The sequence below is a fragment of the Salmo salar genome, chromosome 16 (genome assembly GCF_965601325.2).
Source record: "Salmo salar chromosome 16, fSalSal1, whole genome shotgun sequence".
NCBI classification, from domain to species: domain Eukaryota; kingdom Metazoa; phylum Chordata; class Actinopteri; order Salmoniformes; family Salmonidae; genus Salmo; species Salmo salar.
In genome coordinates, this window is record NC_138306.1 from 75,664,341 (window position 1) to 75,685,526 (window position 21,186).

Here is a 21,186-nt window from a genome sequence, read left to right on the forward strand (position 1 = left end):
TAAGCAACTCCAATGTACTGTATATTTGGCTTTGTGTTTAAGGTTATTGTCCTGCTGAAAGGTGAATTTGTCTCCCAGTGTCTGTTGGAAAGCAGCACACACAGACTTCCTTCTTTTCACTCTGTCAATTAGGTTAGTATTGTGGAGTAACTACAATGTTGTTGATCCATCCTCAGTTTTCTCCTATCACAGCCATTAAACGCTGTAACTGTTTTAAAGTCACCATTGGCTTCTGAGTGGTTTCCTTCCTCTCCGGCAACAGATTTAGGAAGGACTCCTGGATCTTTGTAATGACTGGGTGTATTGATATACCAAAGTGTAATTAATAACTTCACTAATGGCTTGTAATTAAGCATTTCACGGTAAGTTCTACACCTGTTGTATTCAGTGCAAGTGACAAATAAAATTTGATTTGATATTCAATGTCTGCTTTTTTTTTACCCATCTATCAAAAGGTGCCCTTCTTTGCGAGGCATCTGTTTTTGAAATTCACTGCTCAACTGAGGGACCTTACAGATAATTGTATGTGTGGGGCACAGAGATGAGGTAGTCACTCATGTTAAACACTTTTATTGCACACAGAGTGAGTCCATGCAACTTATTATGTGACTTGTTAAGCAAATATTTACTCATGAGCTTAATTAGGCTTGACATAACAACATGGGTTGAATACTTATTGACTCAAGACAATTAAAACATTTCTGAAAACCTAATTCCACTTTGACAATATTGGTTATTACAGTGACACAAAATCTCAATATAATCTATTTTAAATTCAGGCTGTAACACAACATGTGGGGTGTGAATACTTTCTGAAGGCATTATATATCTTAAATATCCAATATTTGTTCATATTATCATACCCATTGCACAAAAAAAACAAATATTAATACAAAGATATTTAGAGATGTTTCAATGTGGTTGTATAAATGAGACGATGTTAGAGTATCATAGAGGTTCATAGTTTCTGACTCACTACGGTCCCTGATCTGTTCAGAGAGCATGTTCATCCTGCACTATAATACGATAAGTCCAGACTGTAACACCCTGCCTGGTCAGCTGGACTTCTCTTCCTTCTCCTGGCCCACATTGCCCCAGTCTTCCTCCTCCGGTTCTTTGGTTCTCACGAGGTGGGTGGACTGCGAGAGCCCCTGGAAGCCTGCCTTAGGAGGGGGTTCTGTGTCGCTGCCCTTGTGGTGTCCTGATGCTCTGGGACCCAGCCTGGGAGGTGGAAGCAGAGGAGGAGTATTCACAACCTCTTCACCAGGCTCCTGGTCCCTGAGACCAGGGTCATCATTCTCAGAGAGCCTATGAAGTGGGGCAGGGTCTGGAACTTTCCTGGCTCTGGTGAACTGACGACCCTACCCCAGATGCCGACCTCCAGGCCCACCCTGCTCATCGATATAGTCCACCCCAGGGGAGGGGGACTGTTCTCTGGAGAGTAGAGAGGACTTGGCCACATTCTGACAGAGAGAGAAATATTTATTTATCAATAAACATCCTCATTCTTCTATAATTGTTAATCTTAAAGGAAAAAGTGCACTTCTCTTTTGCAAATCTGTATTTTGGATGCAAATGGCATGTTATAGAAGTGTCCGGACGGGTCACTGTCACTACCTGAAAATGTTCACCAGAATTAATTTAGATTAGGATCTGTAATATCTATTTCATAATTATTATTATTATGTTTATTGATCAGATGTTATGGATTTTACCACATTTCCCACAACTACCAACGCAATAATGATCATTAACGCAACACTTTTGTGGCCTACGGTATGTAAATATGGCATCTGCACTTTCTGCAAGCAAACAAGTGAGGGGGCTGTGCTGATGTCTACCATTGCTTGGGTATCCAGCAGCTCAATGGCAATCTGCAGCTCCAGCCTCTTATACAGAGCTACAATGCTCTTTTGTCCTTGATCAGAATCCTCCTCAGGAAACAGTCAATAGGGAGGGAGACAAATTATCAAAAAAACAGTAGTTCCTAAACCTCTTTTTATGTTATGATCGACATAAGAATACTAGAACTCAGAGAGACATAAGATACTAGAACTAGAACTCAGAGAGACGTAATATACTAGAACTAGAACTCAGAGAGACACAAGATACTAGAACTAGAACTCAGAGAGACGTAATATACTAGAACTAGAACTCAGAGAGACATAAGATACTAGAACTAGACCTCAGAGAGACATAAGATACTAGAACTAGACCTCAGAGAGACATAAGATACTAGAACTAGACCTCAGAGAGACATAAGATACTAGAACTCAGAGAGACATAAGATACTAGAACTAGAACTCAGAGAGACGTAATATACTAGAACTAGAACTCAGAGAGACATAAGATACTAGAACTAGACCTCAGAGAGACATAAGATACTAGAACTCAGAGAGACATAAGATACTAGAACTAGAATTCAGAGATACATAAGTTACTAGAACTAGAACTCAGAGAGACATAAGATACTAGAACTAGATCTCAGAGAGACATAAGATACTAGAACTAGAACTCAGAGAGACATAAGATACTAGAACTAGACCTCAGAGAGATAAGATACTAGAACTAGACCTCAGAGAGACATAAGATACTAGAACTAGACCTCACAGAGACATAAGATACTAGAACTAGAACTCAGAGAGACATAAGATACTAGAACTAGACCTCAGAGAGACATAAGTTACTAGAACTAGAACTCAGAGAGACATAAGATACTAGAACTAGATCTCAGAGAGACATAAGATACTAGAACTAGAACTCAGAGAGACATAAGATACTAGAACTAGACCTCAGAGAGACATAAGATACTAGAACTAGACCTCAGAGAGACATAAGATACTAGAACTAGAACTCAGAGAGATATAAGATACTAGAACTAGACCTCAGAGAGACATAAGATACTAGACCTCAGAGAGATAAGATACTAGAACTAGACCTCAGAGACATAAGATACTAGACCTCAGAGAGACATAAGATACTAGAACTAGAAGTCAGAGAGACATAAGATACTAGAACTAGACCTCAGAGAGACATAAGATATTAGAACTAGATCTCAGAGAGACATAAGATACTAGAACTAGAACTCAGAGAGACATAAGATACTAGAACTAGACCTCAGAGAGACATAAGATACTAGAACTAGACCTCAGAGAGACATAAGATACTAGAACTAGAACTCAGAGAGATATAAGATACTAGAACTAGACCTCAGAGAGACATAAGATACTAGACCTCAGAGAGATAAGATACTAGAACTAGACCTCAGAGACATAAGATACTAGACCTCAGAGAGACATAAGATACTAGAACTAGAAGTCAGAGAGACATAAGATACTAGAACTAGACCTCAGAGAGACATAAGATATTAGAACTAGACCTCAGAGAGATATAAGATACTAGAACTAGACCTCAGAGAGACATAAGATACTAGAACTAGACCTCAGAGAGACATAAGATACTAGAACTAGACCTCAGAGAGACATAAGATATTAGAACTAGACCTCAGAGAGACATAAGATACTAGACCTCAGAGAGACATAAGATACTAGAACTAGAAGTCAGATAGACATAAGATACTAGAACTAGAAGTCAGAGAGACATAAGATACTAGAACTAGACCTCAGAGAGATATAAGATATTAGAACTAGACCTCAGAGAGACATAAGATACTAGACCTCAGAGAGACATAAGATACTAGAACTAGACCTCAGAGAGACATAAGTTACTAGAACTAGACCTCAGAGAGACATAAGATACTAGACCTCAGAGAGACATAAGATACTAGAACTAGACCTCAGAGAGACATAAGATATTAGAACTAGACCTCAGAGAGACATAAGATACTAGACCTCAGAGAGACATAAGATACTAGAACTAGAACTCAGAGAGACATAAGATACTAGAACTAGATCTCAGAGAGACATAAGATTCTAGACCTCAGAGAGACACAAGATACTAGAACTAGAACTCAGAGAGACATAAGATAATTGTCACGATCGTTATATAAATAATCGGACCAAGGCGCAGCATGAGTAGAGTTCCACATATTTATTACAGTGAAACTTCAAAACAACAAAGAATTAACGAACGTGCAATACCTAGCGCACATAGGCACTCATACAAACAATATCCCACATCGCAGGTGGGAAAAAGAACACACTAATTATGATCCCTAATTAGAGGTAACGATTATCAGCTGCCTCTAACTGGGAACCATACACATACACCAACATAGACATAAACTCACTAGAAATCCCCCTAGTCACGCCCTGACCTAAAACACCATAGAGAACCCCGAGGGCTCTCTATGGTCAGGGCGTGACAATAATAGACCTCAGAGAGACATAAGATACTAGACCTCAGAGAGACATAAGATACTAGAACTAGAACTCAGAGAGACATAAGATACTAGAACTAGAACTCAGAGAGATATAAGATACTAGAACTAGACCTCAGAGAGACATAAGATACTAGACCTCAGAGAGACATAAGATACTAGACCTCAGAGAGATATAAGATACTAGAACTAGACCTCAGAGAGACATAAGATACTAGAACTAGACCTCAGAGAGACATAAGATACTAGAACTAGACCTCAGAGAGACATAAGATACTAGAACTAGACCTCAGAGAGACATAAGACATAAGATACTAGACCTCAGAGAGACATAAGATACTAGAACTAGACCTCAGAGAGACATAAGATACTAGAACTCAGAGAGATATAAGATACTAGAACTAGACCTCAGAGAGACATAAGATACTAGAACTAGACCTCAGAGAGACATAAGATACTAGAACTAGACCTCAGAGAGACATAAGATACTAGACCTCAGAGAGACATAAGATACTAGAACTAGACCTCAGAGAGACATAAGATACTAGAACTCAGAGAGATATAAGATACTAGAACTAGACCTCAGAGAGACATAAGATACTAGAACTAGACCTCAGAGAGACATAAGATACTAGAACTAGACCTCAGAGAGACATAAGATACTAGAACTAGAACTCAGAGAGATATAAGATACTAGACCTCAGAGAGACATAAGATACTAGAACTCAGAGAGATATAAGATACTAGAACTAGACCTCAGAGAGACATAAGATACTAGAACTAGACCTCAGAGAGACATAAGATACTAGACCTCAGAGAGACATAAGATACTAGAACTCAGAGAGATATAAGATACTAGAACTAGACCTCAGAGAGACATAAGATACTAGAACTAGACCTCAGAGAGACATAAGATACTAGAACTAGACCTCAGAGAGACATAAGATACTAGAACTAGACCTCAGAGAGACATAAGATACTAGAACTAGAACTCAGAGAGACATAAGATACTAGAACTAGACCTCAGAGAGACATAAGATACTAGAACTAGACCTCAGAGAGACATAAGATACTAGAACTAGACCTCAGAGACATAAGATACTAGACCTCAGAGAGACATAAGATACTAGAACTAGACCTCAGAGAGACATAAGATACTAGAACTCAGAGAGATATAAGATACTAGAACTAGACCTCAGAGAGACATAAGATACTAGAACTAGACCTCAGAGAGACATAAGATACTAGAACTAGACCTCAGAGAGACATAAGATACTAGACCTCAGAGAGACATAAGATACTAGAACTAGACCTCAGAGAGACATAAGATACTAGAACTCAGAGAGATATAAGATACTAGAACTAGACCTCAGAGAGACATAAGATACTAGAACTAGACCTCAGAGAGACATAAGATACTAGAACTAGACCTCAGAGAGACATAAGATACTAGAACTAGAACTCAGAGAGATATAAGATACTAGACCTCAGAGAGACATAAGATACTAGAACTCAGAGAGATATAAGATACTAGAACTAGACCTCAGAGAGACATAAGATACTAGAACTAGACCTCAGAGAGACATAAGATACTAGACCTCAGAGAGACATAAGATACTAGAACTCAGAGAGATATAAGATACTAGAACTAGACCTCAGAGAGACATAAGATACTAGAACTAGACCTCAGAGAGACATAAGATACTAGAACTAGACCTCAGAGAGACATAAGATACTAGAACTAGACCTCAGAGAGACATAAGATACTAGAACTAGAACTCAGAGAGACATAAGATACTAGAACTAGACCTCAGAGAGACATAAGATACTAGAACTAGACCTCAGAGAGACATAAGATACTAGAACTAGACCTCAGAGACATAAGATACTAGACCTCAGAGAGACATAAGATACTAGAACTAGACCTCAGAGAGACATAAGATACTAGAACTAGAACTCAGAGAGACATAAGATACTAGAACTAGACCTCAGAGAGACATAAGATACTAGAACTAGAACTCAGAGAGACATAAGATACTAGAACTAGACTTCAGAGAGACATAAGATACTAGAACTAGACCTCAGAGAGACATAAGATACTAGAACTAGAAGTCAGAGACATAAGATACTAGAACTAGACCTCAGAGAGACATAAGATACTAGAACTCAGAGAGACATAAGATACTAGAACTAGACCTCAGAGAGACATAAGATACTAGAACTAGACCTCAGAGAGACATAAGATACTAGAACTAGAACTCAGAGAGACATAAGATACTAGACCTCAGAGACATAAGATACTAGAACTAGACCTCAGAGAGACATAAGATACTAGAACTAGACCTCAGAGAGACATAAGATACTAGAACTAGACCTCAGAGAGATATAAGATACTAGACCTCAGAGAGACACAAGATACTAGAACTAGAACTAGACCTCAGAGAGACATAAGATACTAGACCTCAGAGAGACATAAGATACTAGAACTAGACCTCAGAGAGACATAAGATACTAGAACTAGACCTCAGAGAGATATAAGATACTAGACCTCAGAGAGACATAAGATACTAGAACTAGAACTAGACCTCAGAGAGACATAAGATACTAGAACTAGACCTCAGAGAGACATAAGATACTAGAACTAGACCTCAGAGAGACATAAGATACTAGAACTAGACCTCAGAGAGACATAAGATACTAGACCTCAGAGAGACATAAGATACTAGAACTAGATCTCATCGAGACATAAGATACTAGAACTAGAACTCAGAGAGACATAAGATACTAGAACTAGACCTCAGAGAGACATAAGATACTAGAACTAGACCTCAGAGAGACATAAGATACTAGAACTAGACCTCAGAGAGATATAAGATACTAGACCTCAGAGAGACATAAGATACTAGAACTAGAACTCAGAGAGACATAAGTTACTAGAACTAGAACTCAGAGAGACATAAGATACTAGAACTAGACCTCAGAGAGACATAAGATACTAGAACTAGAACTCAGAGAGACATAAGATACTAGAACTAGACTTCAGAGAGACATAAGATACTAGAACTAGACCTCAGAGAGACATAAGATACTAGAACTAGAAGTCAGAGACATAAGATACTAGAACTAGACCTCAGAGAGACATAAGATACTAGAACTCAGAGAGACATAAGATACTAGAACTAGACCTCAGAGAGACATAAGATACTAGAACTAGACCTCAGAGAGACATAAGATACTAGAACTAGAACTCAGAGAGACATAAGATACTAGACCTCAGAGACATAAGATACTAGAACTAGACCTCAGAGAGACATAAGATACTAGAACTAGACCTCAGAGAGACATAAGATACTAGAACTAGACCTCAGAGAGATATAAGATAGTAGACCTCAGAGAGACACAAGATACTAGAACTAGAACTAGACCTCAGAGAGACATAAGATACTAGACCTCAGAGAGACATAAGATACTAGAACTAGACCTCAGAGAGACATAAGATACTAGAACTAGACCTCAGAGAGATATAAGATACTAGACCTCAGAGAGACATAAGATACTAGAACTAGAACTAGACCTCAGAGAGACATAAGATACTAGAACTAGACCTCAGAGAGACATAAGATACTAGAACTAGACCTCAGAGAGACATAAGATACTAGAACTAGACCTCAGAGAGACATAAGATACTAGACCTCAGAGAGACATAAGGTACTAGAACTAGATCTCATCGAGACATAAGATACTAGAACTAGAACTCAGAGAGACATAAGATACTAGAACTAGACCTCAGAGAGACATAAGATACTAGAACTAGACCTCAGAGAGACATAAGATACTAGAACTAGACCTCAGAGAGATATAAGATACTAGACCTCAGAGAGACATAAGATACTAGAACTAGAACTCAGAGAGACATAAGTTACTAGAACTAGAACTCAGAGAGACATAAGATACTATAACTAGACCTCAGAGAGACATAAGATACTAGAACTAGACCTCAGAGAGACATAAGATACTAGACCTCAGAGAGACATAAGATACTAGAACTAGACCTCAGAGAGATATAAGATACTAGAACTCAGAGAGACATAAGATACTAGAACTCAGAGAGACATAAGATACTAGAACTAGAACTCAGAGAGACATAAGATACTAGAACTAGATCTCATCGAGACATAAGATACTAGAACTAGAACTCAGAGAGACATAAGATACTAGAACTAGATCTCAGAGAGACATAAGATACTAGAACTAGAACTCAGAGAGACATAAGATACTAGAACTAGAATTCAGAGAGATATAAGATACTAGAACTAGACCTCAGAGAGACATAAGATACTAGAACTAGACCTCAGAGAGACATAAGATACTAGAACTAGATCTCAGAGAGACATAAGATACTAGAACTAGAACTCAGAGAGACATAAGATACTAGACCTCAGAGAGACATAAGTTACTAGAACTAGAATTCAGAGAGACATAAGATACTAGACCACAGCGGTCCCAGTCTGAATGGGCATGGAAGGGTAGAAGATAACAACGCCTTGGATTAACTATCTAAACAAAATGATTGATGGTAAATTGGTTATCTAACTAGCTACCTTCCCTGATGTGAACCTTGACATTAATGGTGTTTATGTTGCGATTGGTCATTAGAATGTGCATTAATTTCATCAAGGGCCAAATGGCGATATCCTGTGTGAAAGGTCACAAGTCACACAACTGAAATCCTCTTCATATCATATATGCATCAACTTGTTTTTGTGCACCGCAGTGTTCTGAATGGACTAGCATTATATATGCACGGGCTGCCATGTTCAAATTCCATACCTGGATGAAGACAGTTAATATGATGATGGCGATGGATGCAGTAACAAATCAATAATTTTGCTGGATGTTGTCTAGCAAGGTAAAGACTAGGGCAAAGCAGATGGCCCCTCACAGGCCATGTTGAAGGGAACGGTACGGAAAGGGTTAACAATTTGAGTCAAGACTCTCACACCTGGAAGAGAGCGAGAACACAGAAGAAGGAGTGGAGCTGTGTGTAGAGTATATGAGCACACACACACACACACACACACACACACACACACACACACACACACACACACACACACACACACACACACACACACACACACACACACACATTAACAAGTGACATCAACAAGGGATCATAGCTTTCACCTGCATTGACCTGGTCAGTCTATGTCATGGAAAGAGCCAGGTGTTCATAATGTTTTGTACACTCAGTGTATATGTGTGTTAACACACTCCCACCATGATGCTGGAGATGAAGAACAGCTCAGCCACCAGGTAGGCTGGGTAAGTGTACATGAAGACGAAGAGCGGTTTGATCTCGAGGACGTTAGCCGTAAAGCGCATAGTGAACGCAGCCACATAGAAAACCAGGAAGCCGACGGCCAGTCCGCCGATGCCCACCACGAAGAACCTAGCTACGCCCATAAACACATCCACCGACTCCACTGGCATGTCATCTGGCATGTCAGCCACGAAGGTGAACATGTTGTACAGCAGCTGGCCAGAGAGAGAGAGAGGAGGAGGAAGAGAGCGTCATCATCAATTATTGACCTTTATTCTATCGGGTGCAAAATTCTATCGGTTGAGAAATATGACTCTTTATAGTCAGGAATCAAATACCACCCACTGCAAAAAAAACAGACACTTTCACTGACTAAAGGCATTTGAAGGATCCGAAGCATCTGTCTCAGGAAGGTATGGTGTCAACCAAAGCCTTCGCTCCTTTTGGTTTACTGTTCCTCCAGTGTTCAGGTCAAACCGTAGTGAAAGTAGTAGATGTATCACTGTGGTAGAAGGGTAAAGCTGCTGAACAATTCCTATTAACCATTTTATCTTTCCCAGGCTTAAACTCTGGGGCTATGTCTTAATCAGTGTTGAATGGCTTCTTTACCTCCTCTCCTTACCTCCTTTCCTTTCCGCCTCTCCTTTCTTCCTTACCATTGATCTGAACGAACATGACATGTGAAGGCAATATGGGGGAAATATATCCAATTGTTTCAGTTTTTAGTGATCACGAAGCAAAGGAAAGGAGGCAAGGGGGCGTGGAGGAAAGGAGCATTGAGACACGGCTAGGCCCTCTCCAGCTTATAGTGAAACTCCTTGTCATGCTGAAACTGCAGAGCAACAAAGACAGCAGTAACTGTACAGTAACTGTACGCCTGAGGCTACTGAAGCTACAAGCTTAAACCACTGCGTCACTCGGGAGACCCGACCCTAATACATTTAGACACCGCGAACATAGCTACCGGGTCCACCACAAAGATGATGGAGGCAAACAGCAGGTTCTCCTGCAGATCGGTGTCCTTCAACCAGAATGCCTCAATCCGGCAGATGACATAGAGAGACAGGCCAATGCCAATGCTGTTCCACAGGGTGCACAACACAGCATAGCACAACACCGTGCCCACCTTCTCTAAGAAGGTCCGGGTGGGCAGGAAGTAGCTGTTGTTGAGGACGATGGAGGAAGCATGTAGAGGAAAAAGACGATGGGGCTGAGGACCGCAGGGGGCTCCTCCTTGAATGAGTGTATGCCAAGAGTGTGCTAAGCTGTCATCAAGGCAAAGGTTGGCTACTTTGAAGAATCTAAAATCTATTATGATTTGTTTATCACTTTTTTGGTTACCACATGATTCCATATGTGTTATTTCATAGTTTTGATGTCGTCACTATTATTCTACAATGTAGAAAATAGTAATAATAAAGAAAAACCCTTGAATGAGTAGGTTTGTCCAAACTTACAGTACCAGTCAAAAGTTATGTCCATCCAATGGAATGTCAAAATGAAAAAAGAAATGGCATCACATAATTATGCACAATAAAGTTGTCGTTCTAACATTATCGCTGACCTGTCAAATGTTGATATAACTTTTGTCCATCCAATGTAATGTCAATATGAACAAAAAAAATTAAATGACATAACTATGCACAATAAAGTTGCCTTTCTAACATTATTGCTGCCATGTCTGTCACTCTGTATTAAAATATGAAAGACTACAAGGTTACTTTAGGAGGTGCTCCCCAACTAAGTAAATTAGCTTTCTAGTGATGTAGGCTAGCTCAGAAAGCACAGGAGCTTGGCTGAATACAAAAACACAAATTCCTTGAGTTCATTTTACTGAAGAAAATGTTTGTACTATTCAAATCATATTGTTTGTCAGGTTTAAAGGAAAATGATTACACCATAAACATTATTGATGTTTCAATTATAAATCACAGAAGGCTTCCAAAGGGGTTCTTTGACTGATCCTAGTAGAACCCTTTTTGGTTCCAGGTCGAACCCTTTTGGAAAGTGTACTGCATGGAACCCAAAATGGTTCTACCTGGAACTAAAAGGGTTCTACCTTGAACCAAAAATGGTTCTTCAAAGGGTGCTTCTTTGGGGATAGCCAAAGAGCCCTTTTAGGTTCTAGATCAGTGTTCACCAAGTCTTGTACCCCCAACAGTACACATTTTCATTGTAGCCCTGAACAAACACACCTCATTCAACTCATTGAGGGCTTGATGATTAGCTGACAAGTTGAATCAGGTGTGCTTGTCCAGCGTTACAATATAAATGTGTACTGTTGGGGGTACTGGAGGACCTGGGTTGAGAAACGCTGCTCTAGATAGTACATTTTCTTTTATGAGAATAGAGACCACACAGATGTGAAAGCTGCAACTGCAAATTGTGGCCACATGATGGTAGTACAGCTTAATCTAACTGTGAACTGAAGAAGAAGAACGCATACTTAATCAATAAGGCTCGAGGGCGTGTGATATATGTCCAATATACCACAGCTAAGGGCTGTTCTTAAGCACGACGCAACGTGGAGTATACTGGTATATTGGCCATATATCACAAACCCCCGAGGTGCCTTATTGCTATTATAAACTGGTTAGAAATGTAATTAGAGAAGTGAAAATACATGTTTTGTCATACCCGTGATATACCAAGGCTTTCAGCCAATCAGCATTCAGGGCTCAAACCACCCAGTTTGTAATAGTAATAACCAGTGATATGCTCAGATAATGACATATGATAACATTTGAAATGACTGTAATAATGACTGTCTATGCAGGGCAGGAACATAATGCTGGACCATAGCTTACTGGAGCCAAGATGTTGCAAAGATAGACTTAAAACAAGGATTTAGCCTTCCTACAGGATTTAGCCAGGATTCATCACAGGCCTGGCTGAATTACTGTACAGCATCCCTCAACCACAAGAGAGTGAAGCCATTTTTATTTGAGACAGATAACTTTTATAATAATAATGATAATTATAATAATAATGTATGCCATTTAACGGATGCTTTTATCCATGTAAGTGTATTTGTATCAGTTCAATCATAGCATAGACTCATATCTTGATTATATTCTGTAGCCTGATTTTCCCAATGTCATTGACTTCTGTTTTGAATCTAAATATAGTTCTTCATCGTGCCTTTTATTGGTCATTCCAAAATCGAATTAGATTTTTTCCCAGGACACTGTGCAAAGATGTAGCCTATCGTGATTTACTGAAAATAGATTTGTCTTCAATAAAGTTGTCCTTCTGAATGTGCCTCAGACTCAAGTAGGGGGAGGTTCCTTTGATGAAGTTGCAACGTCACATGATACAATGTAGCGGAGAGGCGAGGCGGGATCACACTGCGGAGTGCACAGACAGGCTGGAAACAAATGTAACAAGCGAGCGTCAACACCAACGGCTGTCTTTTCCCACCAAATTAATTGTCATCTAACGTCGTAGAAAGGTTTGTGTCTTCATCTTGAAATGCAGTTATCTGGTTAGTTGGAGAGGCAGGAGAAGTCGCCATGAGAAGGTTAGCATATTAGCTAATTTGCTCATTAATTGTTTACACCTCCTTGCAAAAAAGCTTCAACTTCAAAGTTGTATTCTTCTCTGTATAGTCAGTTATCACCCATATGCTTTTTATTTATTGTGGTCTACAGCTAGTTATTGCCTAAGATACGTTTAGGTATGAACACCACCTGCAACTTAGGCTAGTCGTCTTATTTTCACGCTATGTTTTCATGTGGGAAGAGGGGAGCGAGCAGAGGATGCGCACTCTGCCTCCAATGACCAAGACATACGGGGCTTTTAATGTGGATGGACATTGTATTCTTTCCTAGGCATCCTATGTATTCTTTACTGGTATTTTATGACTGTATCTGCAGTCAGGCTGTGACATTATATCCGTAGCCCACTGGGTGCCTGTCTCTTTGTTCATCCACTTAAACACTCTTGGACCATGATAAACCATATTCTAGTATTTTATTGAATAATCTATTACCGTGAAATTCTCTCAGCCAACATTCATTATCAACATGACGGGTTCTTGGCATTTCCAGGGCAGCATTGTACGTTCAAATCTATGACGACTGTGTTTTGTGTTGGCTGATCTTGAATGGTGGAGTTAAGGGGGTTCTAGTTACTGAAAGTGGATGTGGTGGGTTATATAAGCCTGTTGGCAGAGTGGTGGTGCGGTTGACAGCCCTTTCCTACAGAGCCTCAGTTAGTTCCACATGGCTAAAATGAAAACAAACGGTGCCATGTGTCAGCTATACAGACCAGATGGGTGCATTATTGAACACTCTCTCAGCAGCATCACCACCACCTGTGCAGTCTTCTACCAACGCTTTAACTGTAACTCTGTTTTCTTCTAGTGCTGTTTTCTTGTAAGATTACTATTGAATTTATTTTATACATTGATGTGTGTGTGTTATCAGTATCAACACAGCCACTGTAATTGTATTGTAAATCATCAGGTTGTGACACAGGCTGAAGTGGACAGTGAGCGTCCAGAGGAGTTCGTTATGAACCGGTGAAACCTCATCCATGTGATTTATCACCATTCATCCTCAGCAGTGTTATCTCTGACCTGGATCTGAGAGTGTAAAATGTGTATATGCATGGCTCCCTTGTAAAAGAGACCTTGGTCTCAATGGGACTCAGCAACAGGCCTACCTACACAGGCTCCTATCACACAGCTTGTTGAAATCCCTGAGAATAGCAGGAGGTTGGTTGTACCTTCATTGGGGAGGAGGGCTCATAGTAATGGCTGGAACAGGATCAATGGAATGGTATGAAATTCATCAAACACATGGTTGCCACATCACTCAACTGTTTGTCTACTTTCAAATTGGCACCGTATACCCTAGTATATTTTGCACTACTCTTGACCGTGTGTAGTACACTATATATAGGGTGTCGTTTCGGACACAGCCTTTGTACTGCTGGATTAGCTCTGTCTCACATGGACCAAAGTGAAGATAATGTGTGTTTGTGGCGCTATGATAAGAACAACTGATGAACATGACCAAGTGAAAAATGACATCAGTTTGAGAGGCATACTTCAGTCCATGGCCAGAGGTGACAGCCCTTAGCTGCCTTTGCTGCGTGCTAGTTTGCATACATAGTTACATTAGCATGATTTACTAATAATTCATTCAACTTTTGTAGCGCTATTTATTCCATAACGATTCTCAAAGAGATTTTTAAAGAAAAGAAAAGACACCAGTCATGAGATGGGCAGTCATTAGAGGGTTGGTAAAGTCCATGGCTTGAGTGGTTATCTGAATTGATGACCACTACAAATCACGTGAGTGGAGTGAGGTCGTAAAGGCAGACTCAGTGGTTTCCTGGTAGGAGCCATCAGAGCCAAGGTCAAGGGGAGGGGACATGCTTATTGATTGAGAGGAAGCTTACGACCAGGCATCTGGAAAGACCAGGCGCTGTTTCTGAGACTACTCCCAGTTGGCTTGACTAGGCTGTTGCTCGCAAGATTCTACAGTGATTTGTAAACGACTACAGTACTACATTGTACTAAGTTGGGCACTGTAGTTTTGCGATTCAAAATAGTAGCTAGCTACCTCTCGCTCGCGCGCATACAGACCCTGAGGCCACTGTGTATGTACTGTATGTATGGGGGAGTGCTGTGACTCAGCGATGGAATTTTTCTCCCACTGGGCTCAGAGGGCAACCAGGAGCCTGTTGATTAATCTCGCTCTCGCTCTCTCTCGCTCTCAATAAATAAGCTCAGAGAAGACACTTAAGATTCATATCAGTATTAAACACAGTGAATCTGACACACACAGCCAGTTGAATGCTCTGCCTACTCTGTTGCTCTTATAAGCCAATAATAGCTTCCCACATAAACACACACTCAATCAGGCTCATGCATGTTACGTCACTCATGCATGTTACACACTACACTCAACTCCTCTGCACTCTCATGTCGTCATACACTCTTCTCCAACACACACTTTCTATGGTTGCAGACAGCAATAGCTACTCTGCCTCGCTGCATTGCCTTGCCTGTCTTTGCTGTTTTACACTGAAATCCTTTACACCTGAACCAAAGTTGTTGTTTTGGGGATCTGCGCTGACAGGTCTGTAGTCAAGTAGTGGCGGGTGCTATCCCGAGTCCACTGTGTCTCAAATGACACCCTGTACCCTACAGGGGCGGTTCTGGGGTGGGGGGGGCAGTGCCCCTGTGACAACAATTTTGGCCCCCATAAATGTGGAGTATGAAATTTGTTACATAAAAATTATTTTTGCTATCGTTCTTTTTTACATCCGTTATTAGACAGTGGCAACGCGGAACACTAATGATTATGAACATGGTCTTTTGCCTGCTAATTCCTGCAATGCAGTGAAGAAAACGATATGACAACAATAACGTCTAATGTAACTGGCCCCTCTAACAGTACAACTGGCCCCAGCTTGGGCCCCCCCAGTTGAAATGGTCTCGAACCGCCACTGGTACACTAAGATATGCACTACTTTTGACTAGTGCCCATAATTCTCTGGTCAAAAGTAGTGCACTTTATAGGGAATAGGGTGCCGTTTGGGACATAAACCTCTGCGTTTCCCTCTTATGCAACGGACTGAATTATTGATGATGTCAGGGTAAATGGAGACCATAAATCCACATGTGCAGAAAAGTGAAACCTGCCGTTGGTCAAGTCGGTCTGGCCCTACACTAAACGATACTAAGGATAGGACCCCTGGAGAGAGGGAGAGCGTGACTGCAAACTTGACACAGTGCAGGGAGCAGGGAAGTGTTCTCCCGCCACCACATTTGATTATTTATTGGTCTGGGAATCAACAACATGTGGCAGGCCTACAGCATACAGCTCTTTCACAGTTTCTTCCTGGAAGTTTCCCAAATCACTGAGGAGGTTCTGGTGTAGGGTTTAGGATGGGAACAGTGACACCTCTCCCCTTCATTCCCTTCCTCGTCTGGACAAAGCCCGTCTGGGTCCTGTCAGCCCAGTTTGTCACGAAGCATCCACAGTCCCATCTGTCCCTGTCCCTTCCTGTCCCTCTCCCTGTGTATTTCTGCTGGAGAACAGTGTCAGCCAGAGAGAAGACATTACCTTATCAGTCTGCTTCTCTTAGCTACTGCAGGGATAAGGAGGGGGAGAGGGACAGATGGGGAGAGGGAGGGTGAAGGAGGCAGGCAGAAAGTATGAGAGCAAGTGAGGAAGGGATGAAGAAATTGGGAGGGGGAGCGAGATGGGTGTAATATTCATGTGTAAACATACTGAATTATAATTGGATGCATTTTACCGCTGTATCATACTGTGCTATGATTGGTTAAGACCACCCAGATGGTTAGGTCATGGTCAGTTGATCATGGTTAGAGATAAGTGAACATGCCAGTTGTAGCTAGCTAATAAAGAGCTACGTTAAGAAATATCCTGTAGTACGGCATTTTATTATTTTGTACAAAGCGTGCAAAACAAGACATGGTGTCAGAGTAAAAGGTCTTAAAAGATGGATTTTGCTTGTTCCTTCACCTCGAATGGACTGGGAGTCTACAAACTGACCCGATGCATGGCGTAAGTACAAACAGCATGTGGAGCTGATGTTCACGGGTCCTCTGAAGGGAAGAGGAGAAGAGGGGAAAATGCAGCTACCTGCTCCTTTGGATCGGTGAAAAAGGGAGAGATATTTACAACACATGGACACTTACCGAGGCTGAATCAAAGGTACTGAAAACATACTACGGTCGTTTTGAAGCATATGTTGTGCCGAAGACCAATAGGATTTTCCCTAGGTACAACTTCCATGAGAAAGTACAGGGAGCTAGCGAGTCTTTTGAACAGTTTGTGACTGAGCTGCGTCTGCTTGTGAAAGACTGTGATTATGCAAACAAGGATGAGATGGTCAGGGACCGTATTGTATTTGGAATACACTCACCGCGAGTGAGAAACTTTTGAAAGTTGGGTCTGAGCTAACGCTGGACAAAGCTATCGACATAGCCAGATCTCACGAGCTAGCACAGGCTCAGATGACCATTTCGCGCGGCAGCACGAGCGCATCACGTGAACAAGCAGTGCACGCAGTCAGGCAGACATCAAAGCACACCTCCGGTGCCCAGAGAGCGGTTTTAGAATGGAGAGAGAGAGACTCAAAACGCCCCAAAACATGTGGATATTGTGGATACAAAGTGCATGGCGAACAAGGAAATTGCCCAGCTAAAGGCAAATGGTGTACTAAATGTGGTAAATGGAATCACTTTGCAAAAGTGTGCAGAGCTTACCGTGGAAAAACAGTACACTCAGTGAGTGAAGATGAAATGTCAAAGAGTCAAACGCTGATGAAGTGTTTATTGATTCAGTGACACAGAAAAGTCATATCAGAGACAGAGCAAGCCTTTGCTGACATTGAGATAGGAACACAAGGCACAGAGCTAAAGTTCAAACTAGACACTGGTGCACAAGTAAACATTATTCCTCTGAATAAGTACCACAGCTTGACATCTGAGTGTGAGCTACTGCCCACCATGCGCAGACTGACTGGTTATGGTGGTGAACAGCTCCCAGTAAAAGGCACATGCACTTTCAAATGCAAATACAAGGAAAGTGACATGATGTTGGACTTTTACGTTGTTAACACTAGAGCACCTGCAGTGCTAGGTCTTAAAGCATGTTTAGACATGGACCTCATCAAGCTAGTTTTATCAGTGACAGCACCAGTAGAGACAGAAAATGTACTGGAGGAGTTTGCTGATGTTTTTACAGGAAAATGATTATTCCCAGGAGAATGTACCATTCACTTCGACCCAGACGTAACCCCTGTGGTCTACCCACCCAGAAAGATCCCCCTTGCTCTCCGTGCCCGTCTGAAGAAAGCGTTGGAGAGCATGGAGCAATCTGACATAGTCACCAAGGTTACAGAACCGACTGACTGGGTAAACGCGTTAGTGATGGTGGAGAAACCACGCACAGGCAAGCTCCGAGTATGTCTCGACCCAAGAGACTTGAACAAGGCTATCAAACGGCCCCATTACCCTTTACCGACGCTAGATGGTATCACGCACAAGCTAGCGGGAGCACACTACTTCAGTGTCATGGACGCTAGATCAGGCTACTGGGCTATCAAGCTCACAGAAGAGTCATCTAAGCTCACAACATTCAACACACTGTTTGGACGCTACAGGTTCCGTCGCCTGCCTTTTGGGATTGTCTCAGCCCAAGACGAGTTTAAGCGAAAGATCGACGAAGTGTACGAAGGCTTCGACGAGGTTGTGGCAATTGTGGACGACATCCTTGTTTATGGTCGAACCAAAGAGGAGCACGACCGAAACCTCCGCGCGATGCTGCAAAGGTCCTGCGAGAGAGGAGTCCGGCTCAACCCCGAGAAGAGCACAGTCGGCGCTACAGAGGTCAGCTACTTCGGACATCTTCTCACAGCGAATGGAATCAAGCCAGATCCACAGAAGATCTCAGCAATAAAAGAACTTGGAGCCACCAAAGAACCGTGCAGAGCTGGAAACAGTGCTTGGCATGGTCAACTACTTAGCCAAGTTCGCACCCAGCCTCTCCAATGCTAATGCACCCCTGCGTCAACTGCTAAAGCAGTCCAGTGAGTTTCTCTGGGACAAGCAACACGACATTGCTTTCCAGAGTGTGAAAGACTTGATCACGAGAGAACCAGGACCAATCCTTGCCTACTACGACCCCAACAAAGAGCTCAGACTCCAAGTGGACGTGTCGCAGTATGGACTAGGTGCAGTGCTACTGCCAGAAGGAAAGCCCATCGGCTACGCTTCCAAATCTCTGACTGTGAAATCAACTACGCTCAAATTGAAAAGGAGCTCTATGCCATTCTGTTCGGATGTAAACGTTTCCATCAGTACATATAAGGACGACAAGTCATTATGAAATCTGACCACAAGCCCCTTGAGTCAATCATGAGGAAACCACTAGCCGCAGCACGGCCAAGGCTACAGAGAATGATCCTTCAACTACAAAAATATGACTTCTCAATCACTCACCGTCCAGGCAAAGACATCCCTGTCACAGACACACTCTCCAGGAAGTTACTTACCTACAAGGACAGCAGTCTCAGTGAAGGCATGGACATGCAAGTGCACACTGTGTACAGCAACTTACCAGTTAGTGACACAAAACTGAAGGAGATCCAAGCAGAAACAGAAAAGGACTCAACTCACACAGCTGAGGAAAGTCATACAGGATGGATGGCCTGAGGAGAGGAGAAAATGCCCTCAGAGCGTCTCAGAATTCTGGAACCATTGTGATGAACTATCACAGATCAACGGAATCATTTTCAAAGGAGAGAAAATCATTATTCCTACCAGTCTCAGAGAAGAGATTTTGACAAAGATCCATGCTGGACACATGGGCATGGAAAAGTGCAAACAGAGAGCACGGGACATTTTGTTTTGGCCCGGAATGTGCAAACAAATAGTGGACATTGTTGGTAAATGCGCCATCTGTCTTGAACGACGCCCCTCAAACACCAAAGAGCCAATGTTACCTCACTGTATCCAAGACCGACCCTGGCAGGTCGTGGCAACAGATCTGTTCACCTGGAACAACGAGGACTACATCGTAACAGTGGACTACTACAGCAGATACTTCAAACTCGACAAGCTTCACAGCACCACATCTGCAGCTGTGATACACAAGCTGAAAGCAGCCTTTGCCAGGCATGGCATTGTAGAGACTTTAATATCTGACAATGGGCCCTGTTACAAATCAAATGAGTTTGAATCCTTCACAAAAGCATGGGAGTTCACACATGTCACCACAAGCCCACATTACCCTCAAAGTAATGGCCTTGCTGAAAAATCTGTGCAGATTGCTAAATCACTCATGGACAAAGCAAAAGCAGACGAGAGACCCCGACCTCAGTCTCTTGAATACAGCAACACTCCAGTTGACAACTTCAAATCACCAGCCCAGCTGTTGATGAGCCGCAGACTTCGCTCAATCCTTCCCAGCACCAACCAGCAGCTGCAACCTGAGGTCGTCAGCTACAAGGAAATGCATGAAAAACGTGCACAGAGACAACAACAACAAAAGCGATACTACGACAGGTCAGCTAGACCACTGCCACCACTGATCGACGGAGAGTCAGTCAGAATCCAGGAGCATGGCCTCTGGAAGCCAGCAGTCGTCATCCAGCCAGCTGACACTGAACGTTCATATCACGTCTGCACAGCAGAAGGAGCGGTGTACCGCCGCAATCGTCGTCACCTACTGAACACAAAAGAACAACACACTGATGAGATGAACTGTTCCCCTGAAAGAGAACGTGATGGACTAAACACACACACAGCACAACATACACCATACTTACCTGCAACACCACAAGAACTGTTGACTGACACAGTAGCATGCTCAGCATCATATCGCACAAGGTCAGGAAGAGGTCAAGCCCAGAGCTGTCCTCGACCTGTGAAATGTCAAAGGGTGTAGGCGGATCGCTGCCCTAAGAGTTCCAGACTGTAAACTTGTTATTGAAAGTTCACTTGAAATGCTTTGGTATTGTATTTGTTTGAAATGTTAAG

General features: G+C 42.0%; 1 protein-coding gene and 1 pseudogene across 13 annotated transcripts in view; one reads left to right on the forward strand and one right to left on the reverse strand.

Moving 5' to 3' along the window:
• Positions 1-1,055: 1,055 nt before the first annotated feature.
• Positions 1,056-21,026, reverse strand: LOC106574636 (sodium/hydrogen exchanger 2-like; annotated as a pseudogene).
• Positions 12,957-21,186, forward strand: part of LOC106574620 (inositol polyphosphate-4-phosphatase type I A-like) — a 49,587-nt gene continuing 41,357 nt past the window's right edge. For 12 of the 13 annotated variants that reach the window (XM_082962925.1, XM_082962926.1, XM_082962930.1 and 9 more), the window contains exon 1: positions 12,958-13,113. The gene's annotated coding sequence lies outside the window, so the exon portion shown is untranslated. Of the gene's footprint in view, positions 13,114-21,186 lie in introns of all 13 variants that reach the window. The other variant, XM_082962923.1, reaches the window with a different exon arrangement.